Source organism: Rattus norvegicus, chromosome 8, assembly GCF_021556685.1.
Source record: "Rattus norvegicus strain SHRSP/BbbUtx chromosome 8, alternate assembly SHRSP_T2T, whole genome shotgun sequence".
Taxonomy (NCBI): domain Eukaryota; kingdom Metazoa; phylum Chordata; class Mammalia; order Rodentia; family Muridae; genus Rattus; species Rattus norvegicus.
Genome location: NC_141541.1, coordinates 8,078,761 through 8,099,596, shown reverse-complemented (window position 1 = coordinate 8,099,596; position 20,836 = coordinate 8,078,761). Strand labels below are relative to the sequence as shown.

General features: G+C 36.0%; 1 protein-coding gene across 6 annotated transcripts in view; it reads left to right on the top strand.

The window, feature by feature from the left end:
* Gria4 (glutamate ionotropic receptor AMPA type subunit 4) overlaps positions 1-20,836 on the top strand; it is a 454,905-nt gene that overhangs the window by 122,203 nt on the left and 311,866 nt on the right.

Below are 20,836 nucleotides of genomic sequence, written 5' to 3'. Positions count from 1 at the left end.
ATTTTATTTTTATATTTTTCAGTTGCTTCAGTAGTTTAGCGATCTGATACAATTTATAGGATTATTTCAATCTTATTTTATTTGTTGAGGTTTGTTTTATGTCTGATTATATGGTCAGTTTTGCAGAAGGTTCCATGAGGTGCTGAGAAGAAGTTATATTTTCTTATTTTAGGTTGAAGTGTTGTGTAGGTATCTGTTAGATGCATTTGGTTCATAACTTCTGTTAGTTTCACTGTGTTTCTATTTAGTTTCTGTTTCAATGACCTGTCCACTGGCGAGAGTGGAATATTAAAGTATCCCACTATTACTGGGTGAGGTTCAATGTGTGTTCCGAGCTTTAATAAAGTTTCCTTTAAAAAGGTAGATTCCTTGGCTTTTTGGGCATAGATATTCAGAATTGGTGGGATGTTTTTCATTGATGTGTATGAAGTGTCCTTCTCCATCTCTTTTTATTACTTTGTTTTAAAGTCTATTTTATTCGAAGTTAAAATGGCTACTCCAGCTTGTTTCTTGGGTCCATTTGCTTGGAAAATTTTTTTTCAGCCCTTTGCTCTGAAGTAGAGTCTGTCTTTGTTGCTGAGCTCTGTAGTAAGTTTGCTGAGAGGTTATGTGTGTGTGTGTGTGTGTGTGTGTGTGTGTGTGTGTGTGTGTGTCAGACAACCTTTCCTGAGATTACTTTTTTTCTCTACTCTTTCCTAATTTAAGTTTATATTGTAAATATAACTATGAGGCAATGGTGAAGCAATTTAGTTTGAAAATTAGATTATTTCCAGTTTCCAGTGATTGCTAAATTATTGAGATGAGAATATCTTTGTGCTCATCTATGAGAAACATTTCCTAGAAGAATTTATCATCAATAGTCATAAATTATATTTCTTCTAGGTTGTCAATCAGGAAGCTGGGAATACTAAAGCTGGGAATGCTAGATTATTTTTTTTTGCATGACTGAATAACTCATAAGTAACTTAATAAAAGAAGGGCTTTTTCTGGACTACACTTTAGTGGGTTCTGCCCATCATGGAGACCCATGGTAATGGAAGCAACTCTCACTGTAGTAAGACTGCAGAGCTGCTGATCTCACTGTGTTTTCCGGCAAGGAACAAATACAAATGAGTGCTGATATTCATGCTTTCTCTTCTTTCCTGAAATTCTACCCATAGCATTGTACAATCTGTTTCAAGGTTTCCTTCAATCTGATTCAAGGAGCCTTCCTTAATCCTCTCTAAAAATACCCTCACAGACACATCAAGGCATATGCCTTCAAAGAACTAACTGCCAATTTCACTCAAGTTGTTAATGCATACTTCAATCAGTGGTCAGCAAAAGCACCTATCACAACTTTGCCATTGCTGGCTATAAGTTCATTGAAGTCCCTTCTAATTTAAATGGGAAAATGGACATATTTGATTTACATTTCTATGTTATCCTATTTCAGTCACTTTATATATGTAAAGAGGTAGGTTTGTGAGTGTGTGTCTATGTTTGTATATGTTTGTATGTGCGTGAGTGTGTAAGGTATCTTTGCAATATTCCAGATAAGACAAGAAAAATATTTGAAATGTAAATTCAAGTTTCCATGATCCTAGCATTTCTAAGAATTCATATCGCAGCAGCAGTTCACATACTGTCAGTTCTATAAATCAGCTTCTTAAATGGAACTTCCTTTCTCTGAGATGTTTTATATAATTAAATACTAACATATCTAGTGATATAACCATTTAACCTTTGGTACCCCACAATCTACTGGATGGAAGAGGAAGCCTAGCTTTAGAAATTATCAATACATTGGGTAGGAGAGAACTATTTTAACTAGAAGGGAGAGAAAACCTTTATAATTTCATACAGTGTCTCAGCAGTGAGCAATCATGGCAGGAAATGCTGGAGAAGTACTTGACATTTAAATGTCAATTTAATCAAATTATGCAATCTTTAAAATGTAGCTTAGCATAATGGATTTCATAAATGGTTTAAAACATATCTCTTTCTTAAGATGATCCAGAAATTGAGCATTTTGATGCTGAAAGTCAGTGCTTTTCAAGCAAGTAGTCAGTCTGTCATCTGAGCCCGTAACTTTAAAGGACTTACAGGGTTGGATCTTTACACTTCTAAAATAAAAACATGCATTTTACATTTTGTCCAGAAAAACAAAACAAACAAACATCTCTAGTGAAAAGAGAGGGATAAAGGCAGCAATAATTGTCCATTAATAAGATAATGTTCCAAAGGACGAGTAGAGAAATATGGAGCCAATATTCTAGTTACAAACCCTCAGATGATGAACAAGAATTCCAATTATTGCTTTCTCACCAATGTGTTTCTCTTAATTTAGAAGAAATTAACTTTTACCTAAGCTTAGACTCTTCTCCTTCCTGACTTTCTAGATTTGTAGGACAAAAAAATTAATAATTATTTTCAGCTTCTAGTTTGTCCCTTTTATGGGGAAGTATAAACAGTAAGAAAATACGTTTACCAGAGAAATGCATAGTTCAGCTTTGTCCCAAATCTCTGTAAAAGCTCACATCATCGTGGCCACTCACTGTAGACAACACACACCTCTTCCAGATTACTAATCTAATATAATTCTTATGTAGTTCAGGAACTAAAAGAATGTGTTAAATCTTATCATTGTCCCCAAGGTGCAAATAAGTATGAGACAGAGAATGGGTTCTGAATCACACTTTTTGGTTACAGAGCAGACTTCGGTTCTCTGAGGTTTGGTTTCTTCATTTTTAAGTGGAGGTGTTGAAGCTTAGTTAATTCAGGTGCTACTGTATACTAGTCAACTGAAAGTAGTAATATGTACAGAGTGGTTAGAAAAGAGCCTTCAACGTTATATCCTCCAAATTATCTCTTTCCTTTTCTGTGGTTGGTTGATTGATTTGGTTTGGTTTAGTTTGGTTTGGTTTGGTTTGGCTTGGTTTTGACATTGTCTCACACCATGGCTTTGATATTAAGTATATGACAGAGCAATCTTTCTATCTCATCCTCTCAAGTAATCTTTTTTATATATACTTATAACATTAGAGAAGACTTCCTACTCTGCCTATATAACGTTTGCTGCCATATGCCATTGACACATACTTCCACTGATAGAGTCCACACCATCACCTATGTTGGTTACCATCTAACAATGAGTCATACCATTTGCAAAAGGAGATTAATACAAAGAATCAATAACTAATAGATGGATATAACATACTAAACATGAAGACACTGGGACATTCAGAATTAGCCAATGTACAATTACCATTGGTAGGTTGAGAAAAAAAAAGCAATTGAATTAAAGAATATGACGAGGATCCCAGATAACTGAAATTCAGATTCTTTGAAGATTAGTAGTATGGGGAGTTCCATCCCACAACAGGTAAAGAAAGTTTTTTGAAATCTTTGGAGGTAGGGGATGTTGGCATTGAATGAGAAGTGACTCAGTGCCAGAATTGGGAGTGGGATTTGTGCATATTTACAGAAGCAGCCCCTGTGTCCCTCAATCAGTGTGGGATAAAAATCCTTGAGAGCTGCGATCAGTGGGAAATCTGTCCTGAAATACTGTTAGAATTGTCAGTTTATGCTGAATTCCTAAATATAAAATTAAAGGATGATCAGTTACAGTTATTGTGTTGTCTGGATTAATATCTGGGGACATTAGTGCAGTGCACTTTCAGGAGTGTGTGACAGAGTTTCTGGAGAGGATCACTTCAGGGAAGAGAAAAGGCATCTTGAATTTGAGTAGCACCATTCATTCTTTGGAATCTCAGATTGAATAAAAAGGGAGAAAGAAGAAAGTAAAAAAAAAAAAACTGTGACCATTCCACACAGACTAAATCTTCTTAACTATGAATTCAATCAATAAGGCCTATTATAACTTATTTATAAAAGTTTGCTCATAATGCTACAAAAGCTAAACCTAGAACATCCTTCAGCTTAGGTTGCATCATAAGATCATTCTATCACACTTTGTTTGTAATTAGACCAGCTGACAAAGGAAAATATGTTCATAGCACCCAGTGCCAGGATCCCTCAAATAAGTAGATTTGTAGATGAATAGAAAGATGTGGGTAGCAGATACATCTACTTGCCACTTCAATGGGTTCTAGGCTTGAGGAACAAGACAATATCAGATTATAGTTGTCCTCAAAGGAGAGAATATATGCTAGGATGTCTTATAAGATAAAATGTCTTATCTGTGTTTTCCCCTTTTGTTACTAAAAGTGTAACAATGGATCCCAACGAAACTGAGTTTTCCATTTTCATCACACACAGCCACACTCATAAAAACTTATTAATAATAGTATGCAAATAAAAATTTAGAGCTCGATATTATAGAAAATAAAAGTGTAATTTGCCTTGCCATCATTCAAATCTATAAAATCCTGATAATTTATAGAGAAGTAGAACCTTATAAATTGGAATTTATTTTCACCATTAAAACTGTTGAAATGTTTCCTGAGAACTTAAATGTAGTCTTACAAATACAACCAATAGATGAATATAGCCGGACGGGTTCTAGTTTTGTATTTTCCATCTTACTGTGTGTACAGCTCAAATGTTTGAAAACTGTTCTTGGAACTTAAAAATAGGTTAAACAATATATCCCAGAATCAGTTAATTCATCTGTCTGATGATTTTTTCTATTATCTGCTTCTGCTTCTAAAATATAGTGTAGAAGAAAAAGAAATGCTTTAACATTTGTTTTTAATTTATGAAGTGACTAAGACAGGTGCCTTTTTCACACCCATGCCTAGAACTTTATGAAGGATGATTTACCTAGGTACAGTTGCCAATGAGAAGCCTTGAAACACTGTGTGCAGAATCTCATTGCCTCAGTTCTGTACATTTGTGCTTTTTTTTTTTTTTTTTTTTGGTTTTTTTTTTTTTTTTTTTTTTTGGAGCTGGGGACCGAACCCAGGGCCTTGCGCTTCCTAGGCAAGCGCTCTACCACTGAGCTAAATCCCCAACCCCTCATTTGTGCTTTTTAAACCAACAGCTGAAAGTCAGGTTACTTTGAGAAGTGGCTTCTTAACAGGAATCTGGTCTTCCACAATCCCTTAAGTCTCTTTGCAATTTAAGTAGTCTTAGGTCATCTCTTCCATTTCAATAAAAGTATCACAATAGAAATCCCCTCAGTAAGCCAGCAAGAAAGAAGCTCATAGGCTCTGGTTTTCTCATTAAGTTATGAAAAGAAATGAGCATAAAATGACTTTAAATTCAATTCCATTATCCCTATGTAGATTACGTGAGTTGTATCATTTTACCAAAGATTATCTTTAAAAAATAAATGCAAGTAACCCATAAAGTAGTTAATGAATAAATGACTATTTCAAAACATAGTACACAGTAGGAATGCAATAGTCATTATTTTCACACTCCCAAAGCTGAATATTTCTCTCTCATTGTCTTGACACTAGAGATGTGGGATTAAACTAATGGAGAAAGTGATCCCACTGAGAGCATGTAAATTCTGAATTCCAGTTATATTGCCTAGAAATTCTAACTTAAATCATCATATTCATTCATTAATTAATGAATTAATTAATCCTGATATCTTTATGAATTTCAGACACTTTTCACACATGGCCTCCTTGCTCCCACTGTTTAAGTTGCTAATTTTACATTTATAGGTCACTGAAGAAGAGAACAACAACAAAGAAAACAGGCAGAGCTGGGGATTTAGCTCAGTGGTAGAGCGCTTGCCTAGGAAGCGCAATGCCCTGGGAACGGTCCCCAGCTCCGAAAAAAAAGAACCAAAAAAAAAAAAAAAAAGAAAAAAGAAAACCATCTAGTGCTGCAAACGACGTTGGACAGAAGTCAAGCAATGCTACATGGTTCCCAGAAGTGTCGCATTCATTAGAAAACAGTTTCTACAACACACTCAAATATCTGCCCAAATATTATTCAACTCCATTTTTAATTAAAGACTTCAACCTCCAAAATGCATTTTAGTGTTGTTTCTGATGAAGGAAAGCTTTCACACATTATTTATACTTTTGAAAAGGTCTTTTGCTAGCACAAAAAGAATCTTCCTGCAATTATGGAATTGACTCACCCAGTAGAAAATATAGTGATAATTACAAGCTTCCAGGAAGAAGACACTAAAGGTAACAATACATTCTAAAAACTTGAGTGATAAACAGCAAATCAGTGGGTGCCTTAGTTTCCTATATGCTACTTTATTTAGCTGTGACTAGAAATTGACATGAAGCCAGTACAGCTGTTTTGATGTACCTGCATGTTAGAACCTGGCTCTTTCATCCCTGCTAATATTCTTTGATGACAAGATTTCCTTGTCAGCACCTATATATTATCAGAATAAAGATTAATATAATCGTCACGTCTTCCAAATTGCTGCCAAGGAAGCCATCTATACCCTGTATCTTTATCACTGCTCATCTTGCATGCTACAAAGAGCCTTCCCCTCTTTCTTTTAAGTGCCTTAGAAGCAAAATGAGCCATGTGTCTCCATTATGATGGCCTGACTCTGTAAAGAAATGTGCAACCAAGCATGTATATTTTTACTGAGCTCTCAATTAGTTTAATTTAGAAGTGAAATGTGCTTTCTGGCTGAGATGACATAAAACTGTAAGGGAAACATAAGCAAGGCCGTTCCAGTGCAAGCTCGCGTTTGCATCGCTGGTCTAATGGCACTGTCCGGAGCAACTTCCGGGAAGACATCTGAGAGACTGAGAGTCTATAATTGTGGTATAATTAAAGTGAAATATTTTTGTGCAATTTGCATTTCAGATTGTCGTTGATTAACTCAGTAACTTTCTGTACCGTAGCAAACTCACCACTTAGAATCTAAAAAAGAAAAAAATAGCACTTACTTATTAATAACCCATGACAATGTCTTAAGGGTATAAATTAATGAATTTTGGCCCAGCATACTTTTCTACCATCTGACTGAGACTTTTTCAAATAGGAACATGAAGAACTTGCATTTGAACATCAAAAGAAAAAAATCAGAGGAAGATTGCCAAATTGGTTTAGTTTGACTTTGTGAAATCTGAAATATTCTGTTAGCATTTTAAGATAATTTAGTTTTATCCACATTGGTGATAGAAGTCTGAAAAGAAAGATATGTAACAGAAAATTTAAGGTTAGCTGGTAGGAACAGGTAAATGCAGAGTGAACAGAAATAACCAGAGCCATTCAGGAGCAGGAAATTACAAAAAGGGTTAGGAGGGATTTCAGGTCCTGGTATTAATAACATTTGATATTCTGCTCCAATCTGCAGCATACTGTAAGTCAATATACTGAAAACATCATCATATCCAAACTAATAAAATAATAAATGTAAAAGTGACAGTATAAAGTTTTCCTGCTTAAATGTAGATATACACATACATTATATGTATTATATATTTATATAATCATATACTTATTTACATATATAAAAATGTAGCCTGTTCCTGTCTTTTGTCATATTACTTGCATTTAAATTGTTAAACAACGCATGCACAGTTATGTTTACAAATTATTTTGCTCAGGAAGGATCATTAGTTTTCAATGTCATAAAAGCTAGCAATTTTCTGAAACTCTCCCATGATTCCATTTGCTCAAGTTCTAATGCAGAAAATCTTACTTTCAACATCACTCTGTGTCCTGGTTACAAAGATTATCACCTCTCCATATTCTATTTTCATTCTTTCTTTCATTTAATTGTTTTTAAATTTTTATTGTGTACATGTAAGGTTTACATGAGGGTGTGCATACTTGCAAATAGAATAGAAGTTTTGTTCGGAAAATTTACTTTTTAGGGGTTTATTTCATTTTTTTCTTTAATAGTTTTATACATGTATACTACTGGTCTGGTTTATGCTTCTTCTCCAGTACCTACTGTTACCTATTTTTATCACATGCTGGAATTTTTCTTTCCACTGTCTATTTTTAATGAGACAAAGGTGCCTTACTTTGTAACTGAGGCTAGCCTGAAACTTGAAATACTCCTGCCTCAGCTTCACTAGTGCTAGAATTTCAGTTTTGTGTATTTATGTGTATGTGTGTGCATATATGTTTCTCTATGTATGTGATATGGGTGTGTGCAAGTATGTGTTTATATACTAGATGCCTAAAATGTCTCTATTTTTCAAATCAAGATGTTGTAATTCATCCTTTCTTGTGCAAGTGTTTGATTAATACTTCTAGAATCTATTAAACAGTTTTGAATGTGGAAACTCAGTCACTGATTTCCCACACAGTATCACAGTTTCAAGCCTGGCATCTGGATTATCCAGCATATTTTTGTTGTCTTTTTAATAACATAACAGCAACAGCAACTTTGTAAAGCTGCAAAAGCAACTCATGAACCTCTAAGAGGAAACGCTCAGATGTGGATCTGCAGAAAGTTTAATTATAGCATTTGAAACTTTCACTGTCTCTTTTAATTTCATCCAAGTTTCATGTTCTGCTCTCATTTTTAAGTGATTTCTTCCCACAATCCTAACATCAGACATGAGTATCTTTGAACATTTTTCGTCAATATTATACCATCCTTCAAAATGATTTCTTTCCAATACTGACCATTGAAATCTGCTCTTTTTTATTTGTTACTCTCCCTTGCTTCATATTCTTATGTGCAGTCACCTGCTTGAAAGTTTACATTTTAAATTTCAGACATGCACAATAGAACCCATGGTATTCTTTATGAAACTATACTTCTCCTATAATGCTAAAAAAAAAAAAAAATTCATCTATCACCCTAGGTCACATGACTGTTGCTCCTTCATTCACTCAAATAATCATGGTGTGATCTTTCTTCTTATCTATTTTATTCATTCACTCTACCAATAATGCACTGAATTCTATCTAACTCACAGAAGCACAATCTCTACACCCTATGCCAATTACATTTTCTCTAGGATACCACTGTGTTAATCTTTCTGTGTCTGATATACTAGCCTACTTGTTGGGTTCTCTGACTTTAGTCATTACTCTTTGACCTCAGGTCCATGGAGATACAATCAAGCCCATCCTGTGGCTAACATTCCCCTTCTGTGTTTCATAATTTTGTCTATTTCTGAAGTTATCTTCATGTATTGGGGCATGAGATAACTGTCTTGCCTCCTAGTCTGTGAGTCTCTTCTTATTGCAAATAGTATACTATCTGGATTTTATTAAAAAAGTTTCACAGTGGTATAAATAATCCAGGTAGTAAATAGGCATTTGATCAATTAAAAAAAGCCACTCACAATATATTCAATAGAATTCATTCTCTGGCAATACATTCATTCTCCTACAGGAAGAAAAACTGAAAGATATCCTTCTCACTACTTTTTGAGTGTTTCCCACAGCGAAGATATCATCATCTCTATGTTGAGAAATGAAAACATTGGTTGTTCATGTCAAAGACTCTTGCAGCTTTGTCTTCTAAACCTTCCTTTCTTCTTGTTCCCCAGACCCTAGCAGAGATGTGCCATGAGCTGCACTATTAATTCTAAATCAGTTTGCTTGGAGTTCCTCAAGGTTTTATTCATTCCTTCATTTTGTCAAACTTTCCAGTTGTAGATTCCAATTACTCTTATGTTGCTATAGACACAAAAATTTTTAAAAGAATAATAAGCCTTTTCATGGTGGAAAATTTTTCTTTAATGTTTTTGGTTCAAGACCCTTTATGAAGAAGTTAGGAAGAAGTGAAAGACCCCCGGAGCGGGGAGACCCTCACTCAAGTCTCGGGATGATGTGACCCGCCAAGAACTCACGTGAGACCGTCCTTGCTGTAATAAACATGAGGTTTATTGATAGGAACCAGTGCACCGGGGTCGAGACTCAGATCCCACGCAGGGCAGTGGAGTTCGACCCCCAGTAACTATGACAAGGGGAATTTAAAGGAAGAAACCTCAACCCCAGCGGGTAGGGAGGGCATCATTGGAAAATGTCAAGAATACCAGTGAAAAATCACAAGGAGGAGCTTCCTGTTTCTCAAGATTGTTTACTTTATGGTCCATCAGTTCCTGGGAGAAGCTTCCTGTTTCTCAAGATTGTTCTCTAAGGGCCTTATCTTAAGTCCTTTTATCTAGTTCCTGGGAGAGCAGGCTCAAGAAATGTGACCTTTTACCTACAGGTAGAGGGCAGGGTCTGGAATTTGAGGTATTTAGGGCTTTTTTAAACTTCTGACTTCTTAGCTGCATTTTTTATTCTTTCAGAAGGGAAAATTAATTTAAAACGCTATTTTTTTAATAATCCATCTCCTTTTTAAAACAAGTAGTGACTAAGGCTTTTTTCATAAAATGTGTTAATACTAATAACATCAATAGTTATAATAATAATTATCAATGAGGAAATATACACAGTGGACCTTTGTAACATACAAATATCTTTATAATAAAAATCATACATTTATCCTTTAGCTTTACATTTATTCACCTTAAAATTGGAATCTATTGTTATTAGCACACAGAATTATTAATATTCTTGTGTGATTTTACATACATGTATAATATTATACTTTGTTATATCCCCCTCCCCCATGATTTTTTTAAAATTTCTTCTCTCTTCTATACATAGTTAAAATTAGATTCTAAACATTGCTAAATTTTAGCTTTTTCCTACAAACCCCAAACCATTTTGGTGACAACAGCGACAAAAAGTATCCGTTGCTTCAGAATTTCAAACGTGATAACAAATAGTAACTTCACAAAGCCATCAAAGTGAAAGAGTAGATCCAGCCCTTGGTTTTCTATACACATAGTTATGGCCGCCAATTTAAAGGGTAAATTGAAAAATGAGAACAAGGTACCTACTCTACTGCAGGCAACGATTTCATAGCAAGGAGGAACAGAACATATACAGCACCACATAATACTATCATTTTTTTAATGGTTATTTTATTTATTTTTTCTATTTTTTCATTTTTCAGTTTCTTTTTTTAATTAATCACTCTATTCGTTTACATCTCAAATGATAGTCGTCTTTCCAGTTACCCCTCCATAAATTCTCCATCCCACATCTGTTCTCTCCCTCTTCCCTTTGCCTCTATGAGGTTGCTCCCCTACCCCCACCCTGACCCCCACTCCCACTTACTCCCACCCCACTGCTCCAGAATCCCCCTATGCTGGGGCATCAAACCTCCACAGGACCAAGGGCCTCCCCTCCCATTGATGTCAGACAAGGCCTTCCTCTCCTACATTATATATCTGGAGCCATGGATCCCTCTCTGTACACTCCTTGGTTAGTGGACTAGTGCCTGGGAGCACTGGGTGGTCTGATCATGAGACCTTGTTCTTCCTATGGGTCTGTAACCCCTGTCTGTTCCTCCAGTCCTTCTGCCAGCTCCCCGGCTGGGGTCCCAGAGCTCAGTCTGATGGTTGGCTCTAAGCACCCATATCTGCATTGGTCAGATGCTGGCAGAACCTCCCAAGGAACACCAGGTTCCTGTCAGCAAGTGCTTCTTGGCAACAGCAACAGTGGCTGAATTTGGTGTCTGCAGACCGGTTGGATCCATAGATAGGGCCGTCTCTGCTTCATTTTTGTCCGTTTTTCCTTTGGACAAGACTTTAGCCAAAATGTGCAGTGAGGGGGAGATAGAAACTGTAGAGACCACCTCCAATAGATAGGCACAGCCCCCAGTCGAGGTCATCCACACATCTCAAAGTATTTTATTTATTCACATTTCAAATGCAAGCCCCATATTCTATAGTCCCTCCTTTCACCCTGCTTCTATGACAGTGCTCCCCCACCCACCCACTCCTGCTTCAGCTGCTGCCCCTGCCTGCGTGGGCTTCAGAGGAGACCTGGGAGAGGAGGCAAAAGAATGGGGGACAGGAGGTGCAAAGAAGGGAAGCAATCTGTTCTGAGCAAGCTCCCAAACTTTAATAAAAAAACAAACAAACAAACAAACAAACAAAAAAACAAAAACCCACAGGGGCTTATAAAGACAAGCAGCTGGGAAGGCCACGTTGGGCTCAAGATCAATTTCATTACCATCACCACCCTCCCTATAACCCTAAACAGTAAATTGCAAGTATAGACTGATAAGAACATACTGCTGGAGTCTGAAGCTGTAAAGTGATAAGAACTAAAACAGACTACTGGCTAGGTGTCCCAGAGGGTGTAAGTGGGCTTGACATTCCTGAAACATCCCTGAGACAGAGGGTGTGTAAGCAGGTTTGGCTCCAGGCAAACCTCCTACCATCCCCCCATGCTGGGGTATAGAGCCTCCACAGGACAAAGGGCCTCCCCTCCCATTTATGGCAGGTAATGCAATCCTCTGCTACATATGCAACTGGACCCCTGGGTCCCTCCATGTGTACTCTTTGGTTACTGGTTTTATCCCTAGGAGCTCTTGGGGGTCTGTTTGACTGATACTTTTATTCTTCCTATGGGTTTGTAAACCCCTTCAGTTCCTTCAGTCCTTCTCCCTTTTCCTTTGTGGTCCTCATGCTGAATCAGTTAGTTGGCTGCGAGCATCTGCATCTGTATTGGTTAGCAGAGCCTAACCAATGCTATCAATTTTAAGTCTTTGTAAGAGCTAGTCTTTATGGTATAGAGACTTTCATTATGGGTGAATGTCATTAATATGAGGTGATCTTTCAGCTAGACTGTAACAAGCTCATGTGCAGATTCCCTTACTCTTACGGTCTTGTGATTATAAAGATACTGTAGCCTCTGTTATTAGTTTACTAGCTTCTCTTCAGGCAGCTTACTAATCTCTTCCCTATAAATGATTTATTTAATGCATTCTATTTCTCCTAAGTAAGATAAATATAACCCCCTCTCTGATATTAATAGGCAGTACCTTTTCCTTGATCATACTTTATGGTTGAAGAGAAATAACTGTTGCTAAACATTTATTAGACATGTTTGTCATATGTAACATCTAATCATAATATTATTAAGAAATCCAGATGGTACTAAAATTACCTTTATTTAAATAAAATACTGATGAAATAATAAGCTGTCTAGGAGAATGCTAAAGTATGACATATAAAGTTGTAATCTTTTTTGATAGTATGGTGGTTTGTTCACTCATTTCCTGTTTCAAAAAATGCATCGTTCAGAATGTAAAATCAGGCAAGAAATACATGCCAGTAAAATACCAATACATATAAAATAAAATAAATCTATTTTTAATTAGAGAAATATTTTAATAGCATGCTAACTTTCCCTTAAAAATAACTTATCCCTGTAACAGAGAACCAGTAACTAGTAAAGAAGAGAAACAGGTGTTGCAGCTCCATAAAGGAGGCTTGATGAATACATAAATGATACACTGCACAAGGGGCTGACATGAACTCAAAGATAAAAGAGGATTTCTAAAAGTGGTGCCAATGACAAGAGAATGCAGAGCAAAACTTTATTCTTGGCTGCCTGTAAACAGCTTTTTGCTTGCTTTCAGGTCCACATGCGAAAAACAAATAGTTCTCACTGATAATTTGAGTATATTATCCAAACTTTATATGAGTTTTCTGCTAAAATTCATAGCATTTTTTTCCTAAAAGCCCCTGAGCAAGGATTTATTCATTATCACCACATATATACCACACAAAGCCCAAAAAAAGCAATTGAAAGAAATAAATAAAAAATTTACTATGGAGCACTTATTTTTGTCTGAGGAGTTTCTATTAAATTATTATAGGTAGAGATCTACTAAAATTGAAGCAATGATTTAAACTACATATAAGGTAGTGTCAAATTGCCAAGGACTCCTGTTGATAGAAATATATGAAAGAGGCTACAAAGAGTTTAAAGCTGACTAAACTGCGTATATAACTGTTACACTAGAAGGGGACAACATTAATTACTACAGCTACATGCCTTAGGTTCAAACACTCAGCACATCCAGACCCACAGAAGATCATCAGCAGGGAAAAACCTTGCGGTTTACCTCCAGCTTCATTTTTCCATGTTCTACAACTAATAAATGTAGGGTATTTGACAAGAGAGTCTCACCATCCATTTCTGCTGATGTCATAGAAATAGCTGTGACATACTATTAAATTCAAGACATCTGAGGTCTCTTTACATAATAATACAAACATGAATAGACTTTTCTTGCAACTTGTTTTTATATAATGATCCCAATCTTAATGGATTATTATATAATAATAATATAATATATAATAAATAAATGAATAATATATTCAATGATTTTCTTTGTTTATACTTGTATATCTCATTCAAGATATAATCTCTATATTATAGATGTTTGGGTAGGGCAGTTAAATAATAGTATTTAAAATTGACAACTATCGTTTAATAATTTGTAACATTATTTCTGCTGAGGTGGGAGTTGGATCTTAGCTATGGCTGAGGAAGAGGAGTTTGGTTATTTTCTCTATAGACTTTTCATATAACCCAGGATTTCAGGTTGATCAGAAGAAAGACTACAGTTCTAAGTGTTGAGGTGGTAAAGTATTGTAAAAGCAATCTGAGGTAATCCACTGTGTCAAAGAAGCTGTGAAAACAAAAGACACTTAGTTCTTCAGACAATGTGATGGATTTGAAGTAGATGGGGCAGTTTTTGGGCAGGGCATGGGCATGTGCACATAGAGTATTGCTTTAGTCAGTGTCAGGTCCAAAGGAAACTCTATTTCCCCAAATTTAGATGCTCAAACAAAAGCCAGTATTATGCAGTTAATTGTGAAGAGGGTTCCCCCCTACTAAAGCAAAGCATTTTCATTATCAGTGGTAAAAGAAACAAATGGCTGGCTGTTGTACCTATTAGTATAACAAAAAGCATGCTGACCTTCAGGCTTCTTCTATATCACAAGTACTTAAGAAGTATTACACATTCCAGAGTCCCTGCTAGCTCTTCTCCACTCTTCCCACTTCCCACTACACTAAACTTCCCTAGCTCACAGGCTACTCATTTTGTTCTGATAACCTCATTGCTTTGGCTGTGTTCCCTCTCGATCATCTATTATACCCTGTGTTTTGCCCACACTGTTTCTTGCTCTCCCCTGACACATTTCTATATCTCCCTTGTCTAAGGCCAAGTCTAGTAGCTGACCTGTTCAGTCTACTACTTTCCTCTCTTGCTGCTCTGAACTATTCCAGATGCCTTTGGATGTTCTCTCCTTCAGATATACACTAAAAACCTTCTTTTTAACCATACCATGGAGAATTCATATGTTCAGTTTTTACAGTCAGAATCTGTAACAAAAATATTTGACAAGAGGTAACTTGTAGGAGAAAGCATTTTCCGTTTACAGATAAAGGTATACCATATACTATGATGGGGAAAGTACGAAGGGTCACATTGCATGTTCACTAAAAAAGCAAACTAAAAAGGAAGAGAATGCTGATAATAAAACCTCCAAGCCTTCCTCCAGTGACTCACTTTCTCCATCAAAGGTCCACTTCTAAAAGTTCTGTAATATTGCCAAACTGCACCAACATCTGAGGACCCAGTGCTTAAATACATAAGTCTTTGGAGAACATTTCATATTCAAAAACAACATAATGCTTAAAGCCCAGACTTAGATGATGTCATGTTATAGGAAAAGTGGTAAGTTTAAGGTGGAAAGTATGAAGCTATACCAAATTAAAGGAATTAAAGGAAATTAAGACATGTCCAGTAAACAAAGGAAGACCACAGCTGTGGTGTTAGAAGTAAGGCAAGGGAAGCATTTAAAACTCCAAACACCTATGGTCACTTGATCTTTGACAAAGGAGTTAAAACCATCAAATGGAAAAAAAAGGCAGCATTTTCAACAAACATGTTGTTGCTGTTTCAACTGCGCTGGTTCAACTGGAGGTCACCATGAAAAAGAATGCAAATCAATCGACTCTTATCTCCTTGTACAAAGCTCAAGTCCAAGTGGATCAAGGACCCCCACATAAAACCAGATATACTGAAAATAATAGAAGAGAAACTGGACAAGAGTCTCAAATACATGGGAACAGGGAAAATTTTTCTGAACAAAACACCAGCTTATACTCTAAGATCAAGAATCAAGAAATGGGAACCCTTAAAATTCTATAAGGCAAAGGACAGTTTTTAGGACAAAATGGCAAACAACAGAGTGGCAAAAGATCTTTACCAATCCTACATCTGACAGAGGGTTGAAATCGAATATATACAAGAAGTCAACTAGAGAATCAAATAACCCTATTGAAAATGGTATACAGAGCTAAACAAAGGATTCTCAGCTGAGGAATATCAAATGGCTGAGAAGTACCTAAAGAAATGTTCAATATTCTTAGTCATCAGTGAAATGCAAGTCAAAACAACACTGAGATTCCACTTCATACCAGTCAGAATAGCACAGCAGGTGCTGGTGAGGATGTGTAGAAAGAGGAACATTCCTCCGTTTTAGGTGGGATTGCAAGTTGGTACAACCACTCTGGAAATCAGTCTTGTGGTTCCTCAGAAATCTGGACAGAGCACTACCTGAGGACACAGTTATACCACTCCTGGGCATACACCCCAAAAAAATGTTCCAACATATAAAAAGGACACATGCTCCACTATGTTCATTGCAGCCTAAATTATAGCCAGAAGCTGGAAAGAGCCCAGATGTCCTTCAACAGAGAAATCGATACAGAAAATGTGGTACATTTACACAGTGGAGTACTACTAGCTATTAAAAACAATGACTTCATGAAATTCTTAGACAAATGGATGGAACTAGAAAATATTATCCAGGGTGAGGTAACCCAATCACAAAAGAACACACATGATATGCACTCAGTGATAAGTGGATATTAGCCCAAAAGATTGGAATACCCAAAATACATTTCACAGACTACATGAAGCTCAAGAAGAAGGAAGACCAAAGTGTGGATGCTTAAGTCCTTCTTAGAAGATGGGTAGAAAGTACTCACAGGAGGAAATAAAGAGACAAAGTATGGAGCAGACCTTGAAGGAAAGGCCATCCAGAGACCGTTCCACCTGGAGACTCATCCCATATGTAGTCACCAAACCCAGACACTATTGTAAATGCCAAGAAGTGTATTCTGACAGGAGCCTGATATAGATGTGTCCTGAGAGACTCTGCCAGAGCCTGACAAATACAGAACTAGATAATCTGATCCAACCATTAGACTGAGACCAAGGTCCCCATTGGAGGAGTTAGAAAAAGGAATGAAGGAGCTGAAGGGGTTTGCAACCCCATTGTAAGTGTAACAATATCAATCAACCAGTCACCCCAGAGCTATCAGGGACTAAACCACCAAACAAAGAGTACACACGGAGGGACCCATGGCTACAGCCACATATGTAGCAGAGAATGGTCTTGCATCAATGGCAGGAGAAGTCCTTAGTCTTGTGAAGGCTAGGGAATGCCAGGATAGGGATGCAGGAAGGAGTGGGTGGGTGTGTTGGGGGGCACCCTCATAGATGCAGAAGTAGAGGGGATGGGATACGGGGATTCTGGAGGGAAAACCATGAAAGGAGATAACAGTTGAAATGTAAATTTAAAAATATTCAATTAAAGGAAAAAAGAAAGAAAACCACATCTAATGTGTCAAAAACATGTCAGAGAATTCCATCAAACTAGAAGTTAAAAACTGACAGTTTTGTGGTGAAGCTAATGAGAAACCATTGGAGATAGATGAATTAGAAACTATGTTAAAAGTCCCTCCAATAGGAGGCTGCACAGTTAGTGAAGACACAAAAGGAACAAAGCACAGAAGTTCTTTGCTTTAATAATGCCAAGCCATAAACACATTTAGAAAAGGAGAAAGATAGGAACTATATGGATGAAAGAGACTGCCTCTCTTCATCCACACTGCTGTGGGCATGTCAAATTCAATCCATCTCTTCTAACTTACAACACACTGAGCTAAGACAATATCATTTTACTTAAATAATTACAAGACTACAATTCTTTACAAGTTATGGAATAATGTGGTTTAATTTATCATATAGAATATGCATGTGAAATGACATTTGGCAACTACCTGATGAGAAGATGTGTTTAGTTCAACTCACACCATCAGGTCTAAAGTTAATGGATTATTACTAGTGTCTATTATTGGCTGATTTACATAATACATGTTATTTCATTAGTGAAGCAAAATATAGGATATGCAGTGAAACTTACACATTATTTTCTTGAAAACTCCATTTTAATTAGTGTTTGCAATGCAAAATGTCTGTCACCATGATACCATCACCTCCATTCAGTGACTATGCATTATTTAATATTTGTCACTTTATATAAAAACTAAATTCTGTTTTCTTTTGCTACATTGGGAATATATTTTTTTAAAACTTAGATTATTAAATTATGCTACAGTTACATGTTCTTATATGTACTGTTTGAATACTTATTTAGATTCTAAGGAACAAATAGATGAGTGTGGGAGATAACCAAGAAAATTTTAATTTAGTGTTTCAGTAATGAAATTTATAATAAATATGGAAATGACTAGGCTATTGAAATTTGAATCTATTGAACCAAGTATTGTATTGTTCAGGGTTTCACATAAGGGTAATAACATTGAATATTTGACTGACAGCCAGTTGTTATATATTGAAGACACAATAAGCTTTCACCTGCCAAGTCAGGGCTCTAGAATAAAACAAGGCGACAATGTTTAAAATAATAACACTATAGAAATTTGCAAATGTATGCTGATGGTAGAACTCATTCAGAAGCAGTGTTAATGGATGTGTATTTAGAATGCTTTGAAAGTAAGAGTAATAGAAGCAGAATGGCAGTTAGCTATGATAAAATCGGATTATCATAATGCAATGAATGGAAGCACATGTATATGATTAATATAAAGAAGTTATTAAATTTATTGAGGCCTAGTAAAATAAACCGAGACAAGCTATATGATATGATGAGTATCAGAACACTGGGAAGTGAACAGGCTTCCATTTAAATTCTGTGGAAGGAATTAGCAGGAGAGGGACTTTGTGCATAGTTCCTTAGGCTTCACATTACTGTCTAACCCTTTTTACAAAAGGTGTTGATATTTTGCATGGATGAAGTTAGGAGTGCTCCTGGATGTGTAGTGTGTGTGTGTGTGTGTGTGTGTGTGTGTGTGTGTGTGTGTGTGTGTGTGTGTAGGATAGAGGTGCAATAGAAGAAGGGCTCTAGCCTATGCTAGCTTGCTAATGGTTCCAATGCAGCACCAGTCCCTCTGGGGAACTCTAGGAGTTCCTCAAGAAATATTGTGGGAAAAATTCTGTTCCTACTTTTTCCTGAATAATTTCTAAAGTCTGCATGTAGGTTCAGTAGCAAAATGGAAACTGAAGCTGAAGACTTGAATTCTAGAGTTAATCATTAGTAAGATAACTTGTATCATGCATTATGTAAATTAGACCATACTATAAACATATTTATTTTCACTAGAGTAAAATGTGATTTGAACTATGGACTTGGAATGAAGTTCAGTGGTAGAGTACATGCCTAGCCTGAATTAAAGTCAGGCCAGAACACGAAAGCAAAATTAAACAAACAAAAAAAGGGAATTGAGTTACGCCTTTAATTAAGGACAGACTGAAAGTCAGCCTCAAACTTGTATAAAAAGGGAACACATATGGAAATGAATTATCTGGATCACTGAAGCTATGGAATTTGAATTACATGGAAATTCATGATGACAGCTATATATGTTGTGAGACAATGACAACTAGTCATTCTGTCAGAGCATGGCTTTAAAATGTCCAAAGCGTTCCAGCAATTCACTGTAGTTCCTGATGGAGTACAGAGTTAGAGATACATGATCTTCCTCACTAGATTTCTTTACAAACAGCTTTAGTAGCTATTAAAATGCTATCTACCATACAACATCTGAACATGATGTATATTGGCTTAAGATCAGCTGACGTATTTTACTTTCTAGAACTCTTATTCTGTAATTTAATGATGGAATTATTTAAACCTGATGTATTAAAATATGTTGGTTTTTGCTTCATGTATCCTCATAAAATAGTAGGGTTATATACTTTCATTGAATTTTTGCATTTTAGATTTTGTCATTTATGCCAGTGAGACAAATTATGTCCTAAATAATCAGGTTAGCACTGACAATGTTAGTATTTAAGCTTGCTTACAAGGTCTTGAATTTTCCCCATATATCCCCATGTCACATTTAACTTGGAATTTTCAACTAAATATAATTTTGGTCCTTTAGTAAACCTATTGTTCTCAAAAAAGTATCCCATATGTGTTAGGTGAAGTTCATCAATGTCATCTATTTTCTGCTATCTTTATACTCCTGTTATAATATTTATACCTGATTTCCAATTTTAAGAGATGAAACAAAGAGAAATAAAAGAAACATACCTAGATTTTAGTAAAGTTTATCTAATTATATACCAAATATTCTGAAATCTCAGAAATTACACAATACAAATTTAGAACAAGTCTAGAACTTTTAACATTTTAATAAAATTTTGTTTACTTACTGAGGCTAGAATGATAACCTATTTCAGAGCATCTTCAAAGGACCCAGGTTCAGCTCACAGCACAAACCTAGCATCAAGAGCTGTAGTTAGGGATCTGAATCCCTCTTCTGGCTGTGGTGAGCCACACACACACACACACACACACACACACACACACACACACAGTACATGTACTACTACAGGAAAATACTTATATACACAAGGTAAAAATAAATTTTTGTAGTTCTTTATTTCTTAGTAAACTAAAACTATGTGAATAGCTGTAGATTATCCACTGTTCTTGAATTTCTTAATGAATTTATAAATTAAAAATATTAACTAAAAGCCTCAAAATGTAAATATATTCAAGTGCGAAAAGCTACTCTGACTTGTTATATACACGAAGTAGAAATAAGACTACTAGCAATATAAGAATTTACAATGCAGTTTTGTTTTATTGTCTAAACTAAGACACAAATACAGAGCAGCTGCAAATAGACACACACACACACACACACACACACACACACACACACACACACACGAGGCGCAAATTGA